The 18,735-nt window shown below is 38.0% G+C and overlaps 1 protein-coding gene across 3 annotated transcripts in view; it reads right to left on the reverse strand.

Moving 5' to 3' along the window:
• Window positions 1-18,735, reverse strand: part of ZFPM2 (zinc finger protein, FOG family member 2) — a 530,635-nt gene that overhangs the window by 252,912 nt on the left and 258,988 nt on the right. The gene's annotated exons all lie outside the window — the stretch shown is intronic.

Genomic DNA, 18,735 nt, shown 5'->3' on the forward strand with positions numbered 1-18,735 from the left:
CTAATGAATAAATAAATGCGTTAATAATAAAAAAAATAATGACTAAAAGAAAGCCTCAAAAATTCAAAGAAAGGCCACTAGCCTAAACACTGTTTGGAATAAACAGAAAACAATCTCAATCAGGCTTTGCAGCCTCTCTCTACAGAAGCGCTGGAGGTGCAGTGGTTAAAGTACTAGGCTGCTAAGTGAAAGAAAGGAAGCAGTCTGCTTCCAGAAACATTACAGCCTTGGAAACCCTATGGGGCAGTTCACCTCTATCCTACAGGGTCACCATGAGTCTGAATCAACTTGATGGCAAGGGGTTTTTGGTTTTCTCTTGAGATAATTGGATCTATTATACTTATGCTTTACCATACTACATTACCCTGTCATGAATTTTATATTTCAAAGTATTACCTCAATAATACAATTTAATGTTTTATTTTAATGGCATTTCTTCTAACCTGCTTACCAGCATTCCTGAGATTCTATGTGAAATAGAATCTAAGTGGAAGCCCATAAACAATGGAAAGCTGAAAAAAAATCCTAAGTGGAATACAGTCAGGATCTGCACTGGTGGATTTAACCGAAGATGGATCGAAAATATTCAGAGAAAAAAAAAAAAAAGAAAATTCCAAAAAGTAGAATGAATTTGCCTGGTTCCCAGCACTAGGATGAATACACATTGTGTAGGCATCCCCTGCTGGAGCCTCCTGCCATTTCATGGCCATTTCACAGACCCTCAGTCTCTCACCAGCGCTCATTGTTCCAGCTTGCAAAGACTGAGAAAGCATTCATTATTAAGTGTAAGCATTAACAACTATTTACATAGCATTTACATTGCATTATAAGTAATCTCAAGATGATTTAAAGTATAGGGGAGGATGTGCATAGCTTGAAGGGACTTGAGCATCAGTGGGCTTTTGTATCTGCTGGGGTCCTAGAACCACCCCTCCCCCCCATGGATACCAAGGGATGCTGTATAATACATTCAGTTTGTATATTCTAAATGATATGAGTCATGAGAAGTAACACATTCTGAATCAAATTGCCTTAATGTGGTCTTAGCTTCTTTTCAAGTCAATAAGTATCTTTAAATATGTAGAGTTAACTTTGGTGTTTTAGAAAGCGACACCATCACCCTGAGTTCAATTATCTCTCTTCATTTCTCTAGATTTGTTTCACCTCCCTTTAATAGTTAAAATATCAAGCATTACTTTACATGTTTTTGTTGGTGCTTATCGGTTCACTGGGTATCCTGAAAACCTAGGTCAAAGTAAATAAACCATAACCAGCAAAATATTCTGTAATGGTTAATTGTGTCTATTATTAAACATAAAACTTATCTGCATGTGAACGATAGTTAAGGTGTAGTCTGACAATGAAGATGCAAGGGAAAAAACAATTCCACGTTCACAGTCGCAACTTTGAAGTCCTATACCTCAATTCATCTCCTCACATTCTCGCCCTCTCCCAGTAGTTAATACACTAAAATGGAGGGACCCATTAAATTAAGAAAGACTGCAGGACAACAGTGGGATGTAGACCTCAAATTTTCATAAAAAGACCAGACTTAATGGTCTGACTGAGTCTAGAAGGACCCCAGAGGTCAAGGTCCCCAGACCTTCTGTTAGCCCAAGGCAAGAACCATTCCCAAAGCCAACTCTTCAGATAGGGATTGGACTGGACTATGGGATAGAAAATGATACTGGTGAGGAGTGAGTTTCTTGGATCAAGTAGACACATGAGACTATGTGGGCAGCTCCTGTCTGGAGGGGAAATGAGAGGACAGAGGGTGATAGAAGCTGGCTGAATGGACACGGAAATAGAGAGTAAAGAGAAGGAGTGTGCTGTCTCATTAGGGGGAGAGCAACTAGGAGTATATAGCAAGGCGTGTATAAGTTTTTGTATGAGAGACTGACTTGATTTGTAAACTTTCACTTAAAGCACAATAAAAGTTAAAGAAAAAAAAATTAAGAAAGACCTCGCCCTTCATTTTTTTCATTCTTGTGTATCAGTAGCTAAGGTTGATCAGTAGTCAGACAAATAGACCCGAAAAGACTCAACAGGTCCCAGCTTCCACAAGATAGTTTTATAAACAGAATACGTATACTAAATAGCTTATTTATGCTTAAGTGCAAAATCCTAAAGCTTATTCACAGTCCAGAGAGGATGGAACAACAATGATTTGTTTTCTGTAGGTGGAATGACAAACCCTATTTCTGAGATATGCCATTGAAAATGTTTGTTCTTTTATCCATGTAGAATCTTTTTGATTAATGCATTCAAACCAGAGGCCCTGAATAGACACATCCTCAAAGATAGGGCACAGCTAACAATCTAATGGTGATGTCAAAAAGGAATCAGTGGTGAGTGATGTCAGCAAGATGGCAGAGTACACAGTTCCTGTATCCTCACTGAACATCACAGGACCAGCAAAAACAATAAGAACAAAGTTTGTCAGAATCTTGGAAAATAGTCTAAGGTTTTTATCAACCAAATGAATGCTGAATCAAGAAAAAGGCACCTTCAAAACTATAGGAAAGTTATGTGACTTTTTTACCCGCCTGTGACCTACCTGCCCCTTCCAGGCTCTGTGGCAGGCCTGTTTCCAGTGAGGGACCTTGAACCATGGTTCTGGAGGAAGCAGAACATACCTTATTCACAAATTATTGATTCTTTTGTTCTAACTTGTCTGGTGGCTACCTGGATGACTGATGCAAGACACTCATTTCAGTTTTACCTATCTTGGAACTCACTGAGAGTAGAAAGCTGACATACATTACTCGATACCACTGTAAGGCAAATTATCAACCCAAAGATTTCATATTCACAATATATAAAGAACTGTAACTCAGCAACAAAAAGACAAACAACCCGACAAAAAAATGGGGAAAAACTTGAATTGACACTTCTCCAAAGAAGATATACAAATGACCAATAAGCACATGAAAAGATGCTCAATGTCATTAGTCATTAGGGAAATGCAAATCACAACCACAATAAGATACCTTGTCATACCCACTAGGATGGTGAAGGAAAGAAGAAAGGGAAGGAAGAAGGGAAAATATGTGTTGATGAGGATGTGGAGAAACTGGAATGATTATGCTTTGCTCGTGGGAATGTAAAATGAAATAGTGTGATAGTTCCTCCAAAAGGTAATCACAGAATTACCATATGACTCAGCAATTCCAAACTCAAATAGATACCTGTATACCAATGTTCGTAGCATTATTATTTCTAAGAGCCAAAAGGTGGAAACCACTCAAGCTTTCTAATGCATGCTACAATATGAGTAAACCTTAAAAACATTAGGCTGAGTAAATATAGCAAGACACAAAAGGACAAATATTCTATGATTCCACTTACATCAAATATTTAGAACAGGCAAATTCATTTAAAAGAAAAAAAAACCCATTGCTGTGCAGTCGATTCTGATTTATAGCGACCTTACAGGACAGAGAAGAACTGCCCCATAGGGTTTCCAAGGAGTGGCTGGTGGATTCGAAGTGCTGACCTTTTCAGTTGGCAGCCAAGCTCTTAACCACTAGGACACAAGGGCTCTGGCAAATTCATAGAGTCAGAAAAATTAGAGTTTGCCAGAGGATATGGGGAGGGGGAAATAAAAGGGTTATTGCTCAGTAGGTACAGAGTTTCTGTTTGGGGTGATGAAAAAGTTTTGGAAAGAGTAAAGTTGGTTGTTCCACTCCATTAATGTAACTAATTTCACTGAACACTTACACAAGGTTAAAATGGCAAATTTTATTTTACATATGTTTTACCATAATAAATTTTTTAAAAAAGGAATCAGTTGGAAAATGGTCTCAATAAATGCATATTCATGTATGATAATGCTCTTATATTTAAATATTTAAATAAGTTTAAGAAAATAATTCATACTTAATAGAACTTCTTAGTACTTTTTCTTGACAGTTGTATTTACTTATATTTTAAACAATTTCTTTACAATTTACCATTTAAATCTAAAATACATTGCAATCCCTCAACTCAACACTATTTACAAATGTACTTTTCCACATAAAGATAAGGTCCAAATAATTTGCTTGTTTTTAACGCGCTTAAAAACAGTCATGCCTTACTTAGATGCACCAGGAGAATCATGAGAAACTTTAAAAATCCTTTTAGAAAGTAAATCAGCCTCCCTTTCTGCCCCTGATACTTTCTTCATTTTGAAAAGGGTTCAGGCTCAGTGAAACAGTGACTCCTTATCTGTACCTGCGGATTTACAAGCAGGTTTGCCTCTTAATGGATTAAGAACTACAAACTTAAGGCAGATCATAAAGTGATACCCAAATATTTCCTAAGTTTTTAAGGTGTCTTTGACTCTACATTTAAATTTTAAGCAGACCAAAAGATACATCTTTCAGCTCTTAACGACGAGCATGACAGAAGTCCATTAGCAGTCTAAGCTATCAAGTCAATCTTTTAGCTTTATTAGTCAAGCAGACAAATTCTAAGTCTCCTTTCTTGCTTATCGTGATGTTATCTTGAGGTTTTGGTAAAACCCTTCTGTCGCTTAAAGAGTTAAATAAAAACATTAATTTATTCAAAACAGCTTTTATAGAAAAGCACAAGCACAGTACAAATAATATGCATTTATATACTACCAAGGCTATGTAGCTTAATGACAGCAGGAGAAATAAGACTTGTATAAAAGGAAGTTCTATCTAATTTAACATACATGTTGCTTAAGAGCATGATATTTTAAAATTATTTTCAAAGATTAATAGGTGTCATGAAGTAGAGAAAAGATATTGCACTAAAAGAAGGTTAACTTTTAGTCCCAACTCTGTTCATTAATGAGCTAAATGGCCTTGGATAAGTTGTATCTTTCTGAGTCTTTGGTTTATAATTGTTAAATGAGGGGTTTGCACTCACTACTCTGGAAGGTGTTGCCCAACTCTGACAGTCCATGATACTGTGATTTTCTTTCCCAGGTATGATATACCATAATAAGAAGTAGAAAGAGAACTGGGCTAGGGGGTTAAAAGATCCAGGCCCTGCAACCAGTTTATCATAAAATGAATGTTTCACTTGAAAAGATCAGAGATTTTAAAATCAGAAAACAAAGATCCAGTAGTTATATGATCATTTTCTTATTCCTTGATTTCTTCGTTCATTAGTTTATTCATCCATTTACTTTGCAAATATTTGTTGGCTGTCTACTAAGTACCAGATAGTGAGTTAGGAATACAGCAATGAACAAAACAAGACTGGATACTGGATGAATTGTGGAAAACAGAATCCATATGGCTTAGGAAGAAGATGCCACAGGATTTAGCAATTGCGTGGATTCTGAGAGCCAGAGAAGGAAAAATCCAAGAATACTATCCAAATATCTGTCTTGAGCAAATTAATCAATGGTTATGTACCCACTAAGGGAACAAAGGGATAAAATAAGATTTAAGAGATGAGTTTAGTTTGAATAAGTTGATGTCGAAGTAGCTGTAAGAAAGGCAAGAGATGATTTTAGGTGAGCATGTACAAGCCTGCAGCTCAGAAGCAAGGTCTTCACTAGATATTTAAATTTTGGCATTTATTTAGGAATTAAAGGTAGCTTCTGTTGTTGTTGTTGTTAGGTGTCATCGAGTCGATTCTGACTCATATCGACTCTATGCACAACAGAACAAAACACTGCCCGGTCTTGCACCATCCTCACAATTGTTGCTATGCTTGAGCCCATTATTGCAGCTGCTATGTCAATCCATCTCATTGACAGTCTTCCCCTTTTTTGCTCACCCTCTACTTTACCAAGCATGATGTCCTTTTCCAGGGACTGACCCCTCCTGATAACATATCCAAAGTACATGAGATGCAGTCTTAGCATCCCTGCTTCCAAGGAGCATTCTTGTTGTACTTCTTCCAAGACGGGTTTGTTCGTTCTTTTGGCAACCCATGGTATAGTCAATATTCTTCACCAACACCACAATTCAAAGGCATCAATTCTTCTTCGGTCTTCCTTATTCATTGTCCAGCTTTCGCATGCATACGAGGTGACTGAAAACATTATGGATTGGGTCAGGTGCACCTCAGTCCTCAAGATGACATCTTTGCTTTTCAACACTTCATGAAGAGTTAAAAGCTTAAGGAGGTTTTCTGCAGCGGATTTGCTCAATGCAATGCGTCTTTTGATTTCTTGACTACTGCTTCCATGCCTGTACTTTTCTAAATTCAGCTTGAGTTGCTGGCAGTTCCCTGCTGATATAATGCTGCAGCCATTTTTTAATCATCTTCAGCAAAATTTTTCTTGCATGTGATATTAATGATATTGTTCAATAATTTCCACATTCTGTTGGATCACCTTTCTTGGGAATAATATGGATCTCTTCCAGTTGGTTGGCCAGGTAGCTATCTTCCAAATTTCTTGGCATAGATGTGTGAGCACTTCCAGTACTGCATCCATTTGTTGAAACATCTCAATTGGTATTCTGTCGATTCCCAGAGCCTTGTTTTCTGCCAATGCCTTCAGTGCAGCTTCAACTTCTTCCTTCAGAACCATTGGTTACTGATCATATGTTACCTCCTGAGATGGTTAAAACCCAATCAATTCTTTTTGGTATAGTGACACCGTGTATTCTTTCCATCTTCTTTCTTGCTTGCTGTCGTTTAATATTTTCCCTGTAGAATCCTTCAGTATTGCAACTCGAGGCTTGAATTTTTAATTCAGTTCTTTCAGCTTGAGAAATGCTAAGCAAGTTCTTCCCTTTTGGTTTACCATCTCCAGGTCTCTGCATTTGTCATCATAATACTTTGTCTTCTGGAACTGCTCTTCGAAATATTCTGTTCAGTTCTTTTGCTTCATCATTTTTTCGTTTTGCTTTAGCTACTCTAAGTTCTAGGGCAAGTTTCAGAGTCTCTTCTGACATCCATTTAGGTCTTTTCTTCCTCTCCTGTCTTTTTAATGATCTCTTGCTTTCTTCATGTATGAAGTCCTTGACATCATTCCACAACTCTTCTGGTCTTTGGTCATTAGTGTTCAACACATCAAATCTATTCTTGGTGTGGTCTCTAAATTCAGGTGGTATATATTCCAGTTCATACTTTGGCCCTTGTGGACTTGTCCTAATTTTCTTCAGTTTCAACTTGAACTTACATATGAGTAATTGAAAGTCTGATTCGCAGTCAGCCCCTGGCCTTGTTCTCACTGATGATATTGAGCTTTTCCATCATCTCTTTCCATAGATGTAGTCGATTTGATTCCTGTGTATTCCACCTGGTGAGGTTCATGTGCACAGTCACTGTTTACGTTGGTGAAAAAAGTTATTTGAATGAAGAAATTGTTGGTCTTGCAAAAGGCAATCATTTGACCTCCAGCACCGTTTCTATCACCAAGGCCATATTTTCAACTACCAATCCTTCTTTGTTTCCAACTTTCATATTCCAATAGCCAGTAATGTCCAGTGCATCCTGATTGCACTTTTGATGAATTTTAGACTGCAGAAGTTGGTAAAAATCTTCAATTTCTTCATCTTTCACCTTAGCAGTTGGTGCATAAATTTGAATAATAATTGTATTAACTGGCCTTCCTTGTGTTGTTGTTAGGTGCCGTCAGCTCAGTTCTGAATCATAGCAACCCTATGCACAACAGAACGAAACACTGCCTGGTCCTGAGCCATCCCCACAATCCTTGTTATGCTTGAGCTCATTGTTCCAGCCACTGTGTCAATCCACCTCGTTGAGGGACTTCCTGTTTTCCGTTCACCCTGTACTCTGCCATGCATGATGTCCTTTTCCAGGGACTCATCCCTCCTGACAACATGTCCAAAGTATGTCAGATGCAGTCTCGCCATCCTTGCTTCTTCTAAGGAGCATTCTGGTTATACTTCTTCCAAGACAGATCTGTTCGTTCTTTTGGCAGTCCATGGTATATTCAATATTCTTTGCCAACACCACAATTCAAAGGCGTCAACTCTTCTTCGGTCTTCCTTATTCATTATCCAGCTTTCACATGCATACGATGTGATTGAAAATGCCATGGCTTGGGTCAGGCGCACCTTAGTCTTTAAGGTGACATCCTTGCTCTTCAACACTTTAAAGAGGTCCTTTGCAGCAGATTTACCCAGTGCAATGCGTCTCTTGATTTCTTGACTGCTGCTTCCATGGCTGTTGATTGTGGATCCAAGTAAAATGAAATCCTTGACAACTTCAATCTTTTCTCCGTTTATTATGATGTTGCTCATTGGTCCAGTTGTGAAGATTTTTGTTTTCTTTATGTTGAGGTGCAATCCATACTGAAGGCTGTGGTCTTTGATCTTCATTAGTAAGTGCTCCAAGTCCTCTTCACTTTCAGCAAGCAAGGTTGTGTCATCTGCATAACACAGGTTGTTAACGAGTTTTCCTCCAATCCTGATGCCCCTTTCTTCTTCATATAGTCCAGCTTCTTGGATTATTTGTTCAGCATACAGATTGAATAGGTATGGTGAAAGAATACAACCCTGACGCACACCTTTCCTGACTTTAACCCAATCAATGTCCCTTTTTCTGTCTGAACAACTGCCTCTTGATCTATGTAAAGGTTCCTCATGAGCACAATTAAGTGTTCTGGAATTCCCATTCTTCACAATGTTATCCATAATTTGTTACCATCCACACAGTTGAATGCCTAGGTAAACAACCTTCTGGTATTTTCTGCTTTCAGCCAGGATCCATCTGACATCAGCAATGATAACTCTGGTTCCACGTCCTCTTCTGAAACTGGCCTGAATTTCTGGCATTTCCCTGTCGATATACTGTTGCAGCCGTTTTTGAATGATCTTCAGCAAAATTTTGCTTGTGTGTGATATTAATGATATTGTTCTATAATTTCCACATTCGGTTGGATCACCTTTCTTAGGAATAGGCATAAATATGGATCTGTTCCAGTCAGTTGGCCAGGAAGCTGTCTTCCATATTTCTTGGTATAGATGAGCGAGCACCTCCAGCGCTGCATCTGTTTGTTGAAACATCTCAATTGATATTCCATCAATTCCTGGAGCCTCGTTTTTCACCAATGCCTTCAGAGCAACTTGGACTTCTTCTTTCAGTACCATCGGCTCCTGATCATATGCCACCTCTTGAAATGGTTGAACATTGACTAATTCTTTTTGGTATAATGACTCTGTGTATTCTTTCCATCTTCTTTTGATGCTTCCTGCATCGTTTAATAATTTCCCCATAGAATCCTTCACTATTGCAACTTGAGGCTTAAATTTTTTCTTTAGTTCTTTCAGCTTGAGAAACCCTGAGAGTGTTCTTCCCTTTTGGTTTTTCATTTCCAGCTCTTTGCACATGTCATTATACTTTACTTTGTCTTCTCGAGTCGCCCTTTGAAATCTGTTCAGTTCTTTTACTTCATCAATTCTTCCTTTTGCTTTAGCTGCTTGATGTTCGAGAGCAAGTTTCAGAGTCTCCTCTGGCATCCATCTTGATCTTTTCTTTCTTTCCTGTCTTTTCAATGACCTCTTGCTTTCTTCATGGATGACATCCTTGATGTTATTCCACAACTCATCTGGTCTTCAGTCACTAGTGTTCAATGCATCAAATCTATTCTTCAGATGGTCTCTAAATTCAAGTGGGATAGACTCAAGGTCATGTTTTGGCTCTTGTGGACTTGCTCTGATTTTCTTCACTTTCAGCTTGAACTGGCATATGAGCAATTGATGGTCTGTTCCACAGTTGGCCCCTGGTCTTGTTTTGACTGATGATATTGAGGTTATCAATCGTCTCTTTCCACAGATGTAGTCAATTTGATTTCTGTGTGTTCCATCTGGTGAGGTCCACGTGTATAAAAAAAAAATAGTCACTGTTTACGTTGGTGAAAAAAAGGTATTTGCAATGAAGAAGTCGTTGGTCTTGCAAAATTCTATCATTCGATCTCCGGCATTGTTTCTATCACCAAGGCCATATTTTCCAACTACTGATCCTTCTTGTTTCCAACTTTCACATTCCAATCACCAGGAATTATCAATGCATCTTGATTGCATGTTTGATCAATTTCAGACTGCAGCAGCTGATAAAAATCTTCTATTTCTTCATCTTTGGCCCTAGTGGTTGGTGCGTAAATTTGAATAATAGTCATATTAACTTGTCTTCCTTGTAGGCATATGGACATTATCCTACCACTGACAGCACTGTACTTCAGGATAGATCTTGAAATGTTCTTTTTGAAGAAATGCAATGCCATTGCTCTTCAATTTGCCATTTTCTGCATAGTAAACCATAGGACTGTCTGATTCAGCATGACCAGTACCAGTCTATTTCAGCTCACTAATGCCTAGGATATTGATATTTATGTGTTCCACTTCTTTTCTGATGATTTCCAATTTTCCTAGGTTCATACTTCATACATTCTAGGTTCCGATTACTAATGGATGTTTACAGCTATTTCTTCTCATTTTGAGTCGTGCTACATCAGCAAATGAAGGTCCCAAAAGCTTGACTCCCATCCATGTCATTAAGGTAGACTCTACTTTGAGGAGGCAGCTTGTATGTGGTAATAAATCAAAAGTATTTTTTCTTTTTCTTTTCTTTCTTTCTTTTTTTTTTTTTTTATATCTCAGGCAGTGTATTATGATAAAATAAGGCCTAGGACAGAATTCCCAGAATCTCTAGAAGACAGAGCGATGGAGGGGTAGGTACAGTAATCTTAAAAGTTACAAGAGACATAAAAAGAAACAATGGTACTATGACAGCCAAGGGATTAATACAGAATTAGAAGAAGGAAGGATCTATCAAGTAAAGTTGAAAATTTATGAAATAAAAGAACTGGAAAAATTCCCTTGGGTAAGTTGCAGATCACAAGTCTTTTGGGGTGAAAGGAGTTCTGTAGAATGGAAGGCCAGAACACAGATTGGACTGGGTTCAAAATTGAATGGAGAAGAGGAAATGGAACAAGCCATGTGACCTAGGGCAAGGTACTTAATCTTTTCAGCTTCAGTTTCTGCATTCACAAAATAGGAATTAAATGTTTTCCTTATATAGTTGCTGTGAAAAGGAACTCAGATAACATATAGAAAATGCCTAATACTACCTCACTGAAAAAAACTGAAGCATTCTAAAAGAATGCCCACATACTTCCACCATCACATCTAATTATCCACCAGTGTCTTCACTCACATTCCATCTTTGTCACCTCCACCCGTATTATTCCTCATACCCTGACTTAACTTCCTTTCAAGTATCTTTGGATTCAGGCTTCTTATCAGCATTTCCCAGGTTTTTTTAAATCAACTCAGGCCTAGATGACCAACCAGACTTGATTCTCTCTACAGCTCCAATTCAGGCTCCAAATTCCTGCCAGGAAAAACTAATTAAAATGTCACTTTCATCATGTCACTTGCTTATGCAAGTTTACCCTTAACCCCCATATGACCATCCCAAATATGCACATCCCTATCTGAATTTCAGTACCACCATAACCTTGTTCCACAGTGTCTGCTTAATTTTTATGTCCTACTTCTCCCCAGAACATGTTTTTTGCCCAATTAGTAAAGTCTTCTTTACCATTCCTTCCTCATCACTTCCAGTGTAATTCCCACCACCTTTCTGAGAATTGTTCCTGCTCCCTGGCAGCCCACCATCCTCCTGCTTGCCTTAGTGAACCCTATGAATGTTATAAGATAGAGCTCAAAACTATTTTCCTTCAAGAAGCTTCTCTGAACACTCATGGACAAACTGAGTTCTTTTTCCCTAATTTCTCCATAGGATTATTAGTTCAATATCACACAATTTTGCATTTAATTATTAATTAGAGGCTTCTCCTTTTTAACTTCTAACACCTTACAGGACTATAAACATCTTGATCTACAGCCTTATTTTATATTTCTGTTTCTCCTCTGGGAATAATATTGTTTGTGACACATGGCAACAGCAAAATACAAATTGAAGGTGATTGGGCAAAGATTTTTATAAGATCATAACACACAATTTCAGTACAATTAAAGTTGATTTTAGAGACAAAAGGCAGTTGTTTTAATATGTGTCTTCTCTTTGTATTACAGCGATCATACATTTCATTTGTTCAGCACTCTACTCCACGTACATTACCTCATCTCTGAAAAATGGAGCAGGGTGAAAAATAAAGATTTCCCTCCTCTGCCTAGCTCATATTTTTGTAGCTATTCTTCAAAAAGAAGCCTTATTTTTAACATGTTGGGTTAAGTTTACACAAAATACTTGAGACACATAGGACGGACTAATCAATTTTGGTAAAAGATAATATTGTTAGTGCTGAAGGCTGTTTCTCTTATCTTGTTGATAATGCATAGTTTTAAAAGTCTGTGATTACTCAAAATCTTATGATAGCTTCACTCAAAAAAAAAAAAAAAAAGCCATAAGTCAGAAAAATCTACCAACCATCCCGCAGCTTTTAAGACATCAATCCACTTTTTGGCTCAAATAAAATAAATCCACTGGTGGAAGGAAGTACCTAACATCACCAGAGATGTCCTCAAATCTTCTTTCAGTCAAGGTGCTACCAAGCCATGGCCTTTGTTTCTTTCCAATAGGGTTCTTTTCATACTGCTTTTCAATAGAGTTCTTTTCATGCCTCTTTAGAAAGCAAAGTATGTGAAAATAGAAGCACACCAAAAACAGAACATACAAGATGTGAGCCTTTTCACATAGTTATCAGCAATCATGCTTCAACGGAATTCAACATTAAGTTGATGACAAGTGTAGATGAAATTTACAGAACATCCCTTAACTCTAGGTTCAGGTTCCCCAGAAGGATGTGGTTGCAAGCAAATGAGGTGACAGAAGATCATATTACATTTGCTGGAAATAAACTTTGGATTGGTTTGAACTTGGTTTTAAATATATAACCAAATTTTAAAGCAGACCACATGAGTTAGCTCATACTGTTTTATCAGGCCTTATTCTATCAGAGGGCTATAGCATCAGAACCCATATTTATATTTTCTTCATGGTTGGAAAACATTATACATCAGGGTATCAAACATGGACAGCCCTGAAGTCATGCTGAGTTCAAAAAGCGCTCAAAGATTCAAAAAATCTCAAAACATTTTCAAAGTCAGCCAAGGTAGCTGAAGTATGGCAAAGCTCTTGCTATTTTATGGTTTAACCATTTGATAACTGCCTGCCAGACATATATAAGGCTACATGATCATTTCACTGCTGATTATCTCCAGAGTCCAATGCAGTCCCGCACTATATGTGCTTCTTCAAGAGCTAATAACAGCCTGTTTCATCTGCATTTTAGGGCAAAAAAGGCCATTTATGTGAGACTACACCGATCCATCCCAAAGCACGGCACATGAAATGATAGTTCTCGACTGGTAGCTACAAACTGCCTTAGAGGGATACCTTTTCTAATTTTCCTTCTCATTTTCTGAGTCATACAGTCACAACACACACTAAACTACAGTTTTGAACATAAACTTGAAATACGACATTCCCTATTCAAGTACTCCAGTCAAACCCTGATAAATCAGGCTGGCCATGCGATGATCTTATCCCTTCTGACTCTTTAATAAATCGAACCTTGTAAGTTCGTACTGTTGGAAGTTGTCACTAAATGAAATTGTGACCTTATCCGGCACATGAACTTATCCTGCTGACAACTACATTTATTGTGTGGGTAAGAAAGGAAAAAAAGAGAAGGGGGAAAAAAAAGAAATAAAGAAAAAAATGAGATATTTAATAATACTGATCTTAGCCATATGTAACTCTAACAGATGGAATCTTTTTGATGTTCCATTAATGATTTGCCAAAGATGAGTCTCTACTTAGAGAAAAATGCTCACCCTAGGTAAGTGCTAGGGGCACTGCAGATGGTATTAAAAGTGCATGAAGACGTACTGGGTGACAGCAGCGAATCAGAAGCTATTAGTTTAACACAAAGAGCCCTGAATTAGCTTGTAATTGCACTGGAAAAGATAACATAATGGTGGTGGCAAAATAGAAACACTCCCTTTTCACAGAATGCATTCAGTGCCTAAAAACAAGACACTGGAGTTGCCGAAAATCCACAGCAAGTTAAATCACTGCATTTCTCAAGAATGCAAAATGTTCCCTTTGACTACAGTTTCTAAAAAGTCATCGAAATTAATGTGTACAGCATTGTTTAAAAGCAAATTTACATGCATATGATACCAAATATTGGCATTTAATCTGGGTTTTATTACTGAACCCAGGAATCTTTTATGTTATTATTCTGGCTAGCCTTAAGGATTGATTCTGAGGCCCATTATATGTCCAGGAATTCCCTCTTTCCTAAGGCCCACTGAAACCTGCAGATAATCATCTTTAAGAAAGAGAAAGTTTGTGTCTAGGTAATAATATTATTCATAATAAAGTAGAAAATCCAAGGTGTTTTTTAAAAGCAGCATCATGATTTCAAATAATTATAAAGCCTACATATTCACATACAAAATAAATTTTGAATACAGAGAGTATGTTCAAGGTTGGTATAAAGAAATTACCCTATTTTGCCCTTTGCCCGATAGTCTATTTATGTGAACAATGAAAGGGGAAGAAACATCTCATCCCAGGTATCTGAAAACATTCAATGGGAGTGTAACTAGCTCTTGTAAATGTTTGGAACACTCATTGTAAGGAGGGGCTGTAGTCATTGGAGACCTTTCAGCTGCTGGGAGGAAGAGGGAGGAGTCAAGAAACCTGGCACAACATGCCTCCCTGTTGCCAGAACCCTCCCTGACCTTCCAGCCAACACTCTTTTGTCACAGACTGACCCAATTACCACTTCCTGATCCAAATCTTGAAAAACAGAAGGAAAGTACATTTTGGGAGCTGTGATTAGGGAGGACTCATCATGGAAGTGAGCTAGCTTGGCTGGCAGCCACAGGCAACAGCAGTGGAGGGAGCAGCAGCCAAGAGTCAGTCCACCAGCAGGAGGACCACAGAAGAATCAGGGTGTGCAGAGTACTGTCAAAGAAGTCGTGCTTTTATCCAGACTCAGAAACTTCAGCGGAGACACACTGGGTAAACATCAACCATACCTCCTGTTAGACAAGAATGCAGGAAGAAATAATTTGTAAGGACTATTTAGTTTTTTTTTTTTTTTTAGTATAGGACATAAAAAAACATAAGTGGGCCTTTGTGATGTTAATGGCTCTAAATTTTAGGCAACTTTGTTCAGACTGTTAAAATTTTGTGCTTTCTCATAGGATACATTCATTAATTTAAAAGGAGATAGCTGGCTAACAATGGAACATTTCACAACTCATTGATGATATCTCATTACCACATATAATTGTTCGCTGTCTTACGATGTAAACCTATAATAAACGAGATTAGAGTCATATTTTTTAGTATGGTGAAACAGTATAGATGACAATCAAAGGAAATCCACTGGAAAGATTGTACAGGTAAATGTTCTTAGGATTTGATTGTGATTAGGATGAGTTTTGCCTGGAAAAAAAGGTCCATATGAAGCTCCATTTGGGAGTGGGGACACATCTGTTGGGTTGCAATACAAGAGAAGTAAAAGATTGAAGAACACTTGAATGGTTGGGAAAAACTAGCATCACTTTGAAAACTTTTTGTGTAACCCAGGAAACAACAGAACATGGATGTACAGAGCAATGGTCAGGGAAGGCTTGCTATTATTCAGACAGAGAAACTCCAAAGTAGAAATGCTGGGCAACTCTCAGAAAGCACAAAAGTTTAACAGTCAAAAAAAAAGTTGCCCAAATTTCTATTATTTCTGTCAATAACAGAAATGTTCAGAAAACTGGTCTGAAAGTGGTATTCCACTAAAGACTTTTACATTTTTACTCAGAGAACAACAAAGACAAAAAGTATCATTTTTTTGTTTGTTTTTTTTTTTTAAAGGACTGTGATGGCTGACTTTGTTAGTCAACTTGGCTGGGCCATGATTCTCAGTGGCTTGGCAGTTATGATACAATTTGGCAGTTACATAATGATGTAATAACTTCCCTGGTGAGATATGATATAATGTAATCACCACCATGATGACATATGATATAATGTAATCACTTCCATGATGAGATCTGCTATGAGTAGCCAATCAGTTGAAAGGGAGTTTCCTTGAAGTGTGACCTCCATCCAATATATATGGACTTTCTGGTAAAGGTCACTGGCTTTTGTTCTGCTCTGGATCATCTGACCTCTGGTTCTTGGGACTTGAGCCAGCAGCCTGCCATCTGACCTGCCAATCTTGGGTTCATCAGCCCCTGCAGCTACATGAGTCAGGAAGTCAGAAGCTTCCAGCCTGGCACCTGACCCCCCAACTTGGAAGTTTCCGACCTCTACAACCATGTGAGCCATTTCCTTCAGATAAATCTCTCTCTCTCTCTATATATATATATACCCATTGCAGTCGAGTCAATTCTGACTCATAATGACGCTACAGAGCAGAGTAGAACTGCCCCATAGGGTTTTCAAGTAGCGCCTGGCAGATTAGAACTGCTGACCCTTTGGTTAGCAGACATAGCACTTAACCACTATGGTACCAGGGTTTCCATAGTGTATGTATGTATGTGTGTATATATATATGCAATAAAGCTGGTTGGTTGGTCTTACTTTTGCTAGACAAAGTGTTGAAAGAAAAAAATAAGTTTAGGGCTTCGGAGTTAAAGCTCAAGCACCACATAAATAACCTGAAAACTGCCACTTGTGCCCTGAAAGAAAGCCTTATTTCTTGTAGTAACAGAGCTGATATTGCCAAAAATCAAACATAGAGTCTTATTGTAAAGGTGGCTGAATTACAACACCAACTAAATTCCCAAAGTTGAATGGTGTCTTAAGTTAAATCGAGATCAATGATTGGGAAGAAATGGGATCCTGAAACTCCCAGCGAATCCCAAAAGCTGAAGTATAAAGTGTGACCCATTAAAAATACAGGAAAGAACGAAAAGACCAAAATGAATGTCAGATGAGACTCTGAAAGTTGTTCTTGAATGCAGACTAACTAAAACAAAAGGAAGAAATGATGAAGTAAAAGAGCTGAACAGAATATTTCAAAGGGGGACTCCAGAATACAAAGTAAAGTATAATGAAAAGTGCAAAGACCTGGAGATAGGAAAACCAAAACAAAAGAACACACTCAACATTTCTCAAGCTGAAAGAACTGAAGAAAAAATTCAAGCCTTGAGTTGCAATACTGAAGGTGTCTATGGGGAAAATATTGAACAATGCAGGAAGCATCAAAAGAAGATGGAAGGGATACACAGACTCACTGTACCAAAAAGAATTGGTCGATGTTCAACCATTTCAGGAGGTAGCATATGATTAAGAATTGATGATACTGAAGGAAGAGGTTTAAGCTGCACTGAAGGCATTGGTGAAAAACAGGGCTCCAAGAACTCATGGACTACCAATAGATGTTTCCACAAATGGATACAGTGCTAGAAGCACTCATTTGTCCATGCCAAGAAATTTGGAAGACAGCTACCTGGCCAACCAACTGGAAGAGATCCTTATTTGTACCCATTCCAAAGAAAGGTGATCCAACAGAATGAGGAAATTATCAATATCACACACAAGTAAAATTTTGCTGAAGATCATTCAAAAGCAGTTGCAGCAGTACATCAACAGGGAGCTGCCAGAAATTCAAGACAGATTCAGAAGGCATATCATTGCTGATGTCAGACAGATCATGGCTGAAAGCAGAGAATACCAGAAAGATGTTTACCTGTGTTTTATCACTGTGCAAAGGCACTTGACTGGTGGATCATAACAAATTATGGATAATGTTGGGAAGAATGGGAATTCCAGAACACTTCATTGTGCTTATGAGGAACCTGTACTTAGATCAAGAGGCAGTCATTCAAACAGAACAAGGGGATACTGCATGGTTTAAAGTCAAGAAAGGTGTGCCTCAGGACTGTATCTTTTCACCACACTTATTCACTCTGAATGCTGAGCAAATAATTGAAGAAAATGGACTACATGAAGAAGAACCCAGCATTAGTATTGGAGGAAGACTAATTAACAACTTGGACGTGCAGATGACACAATTTTGCCTCCTGAAAGTGAAGAGAAGTTGAAGCACTTACTTCTGAAGATCAAAGACTACAACCTTCATTTTGGATTACACCTCAACATAAAGAAAACAAAAATCCTCACAACTGGACCAATAAGTAACATCATGACGAAAGGAGAAAAGACTGAAGTTGTCAGGAGTTTAATTTTACATGGATCTACAATCAACAACCAAGGAAGGAACAGTCAAGAAATCAAAGGACACATTGCATTGGGAAAATCTGCTGCAAAGGATCTCTTCAAAGTGTTAAAAAAAAAAAAAAAAATCAGATGTCACTTTAAGGACTAAGGTGCACCTGACCCAACCCATGGTGGTTTCAATTGCTTCATATACTTGTGAAAGCAGGACAATGAATAAGAAAAACTGATGCTCTTGAATCATGGTGTTGGAGAAGAATATGGAATATTCCACAGACTGCCAGAGGAATGAATAAATCTGTCTCAGAAGAAGTACAGCTAGAACGCTCATTAGAAGCAAGGACGGTGAGACTTCGTCTCATTTACTTTGGACATGTTATCAGAAGGGATCAGTCCATGGCGATGGACATCATACTTGTTCAAGTAGAGGGTCAGCAAAAAGAGGAAGACTCTCAGTGAGCTGGATTAACACCGTGGCTATAATAATGGGTTCAAGCATAACAATGATTGTGAGTATTGCACAGGACCAGGCAGTGTTTTGTTCTGCTGTACATAATGTCACTATGAGTTAGAACTGACTTGATGGCACCTAACACCAACAGTGGTGTGGGGCATATCAAGATATTCCTTCTA

Source organism: Elephas maximus, chromosome 15, assembly GCF_024166365.1.
Source record: "Elephas maximus indicus isolate mEleMax1 chromosome 15, mEleMax1 primary haplotype, whole genome shotgun sequence".
NCBI classification, from domain to species: Eukaryota; Metazoa; Chordata; class Mammalia; order Proboscidea; family Elephantidae; genus Elephas; species Elephas maximus.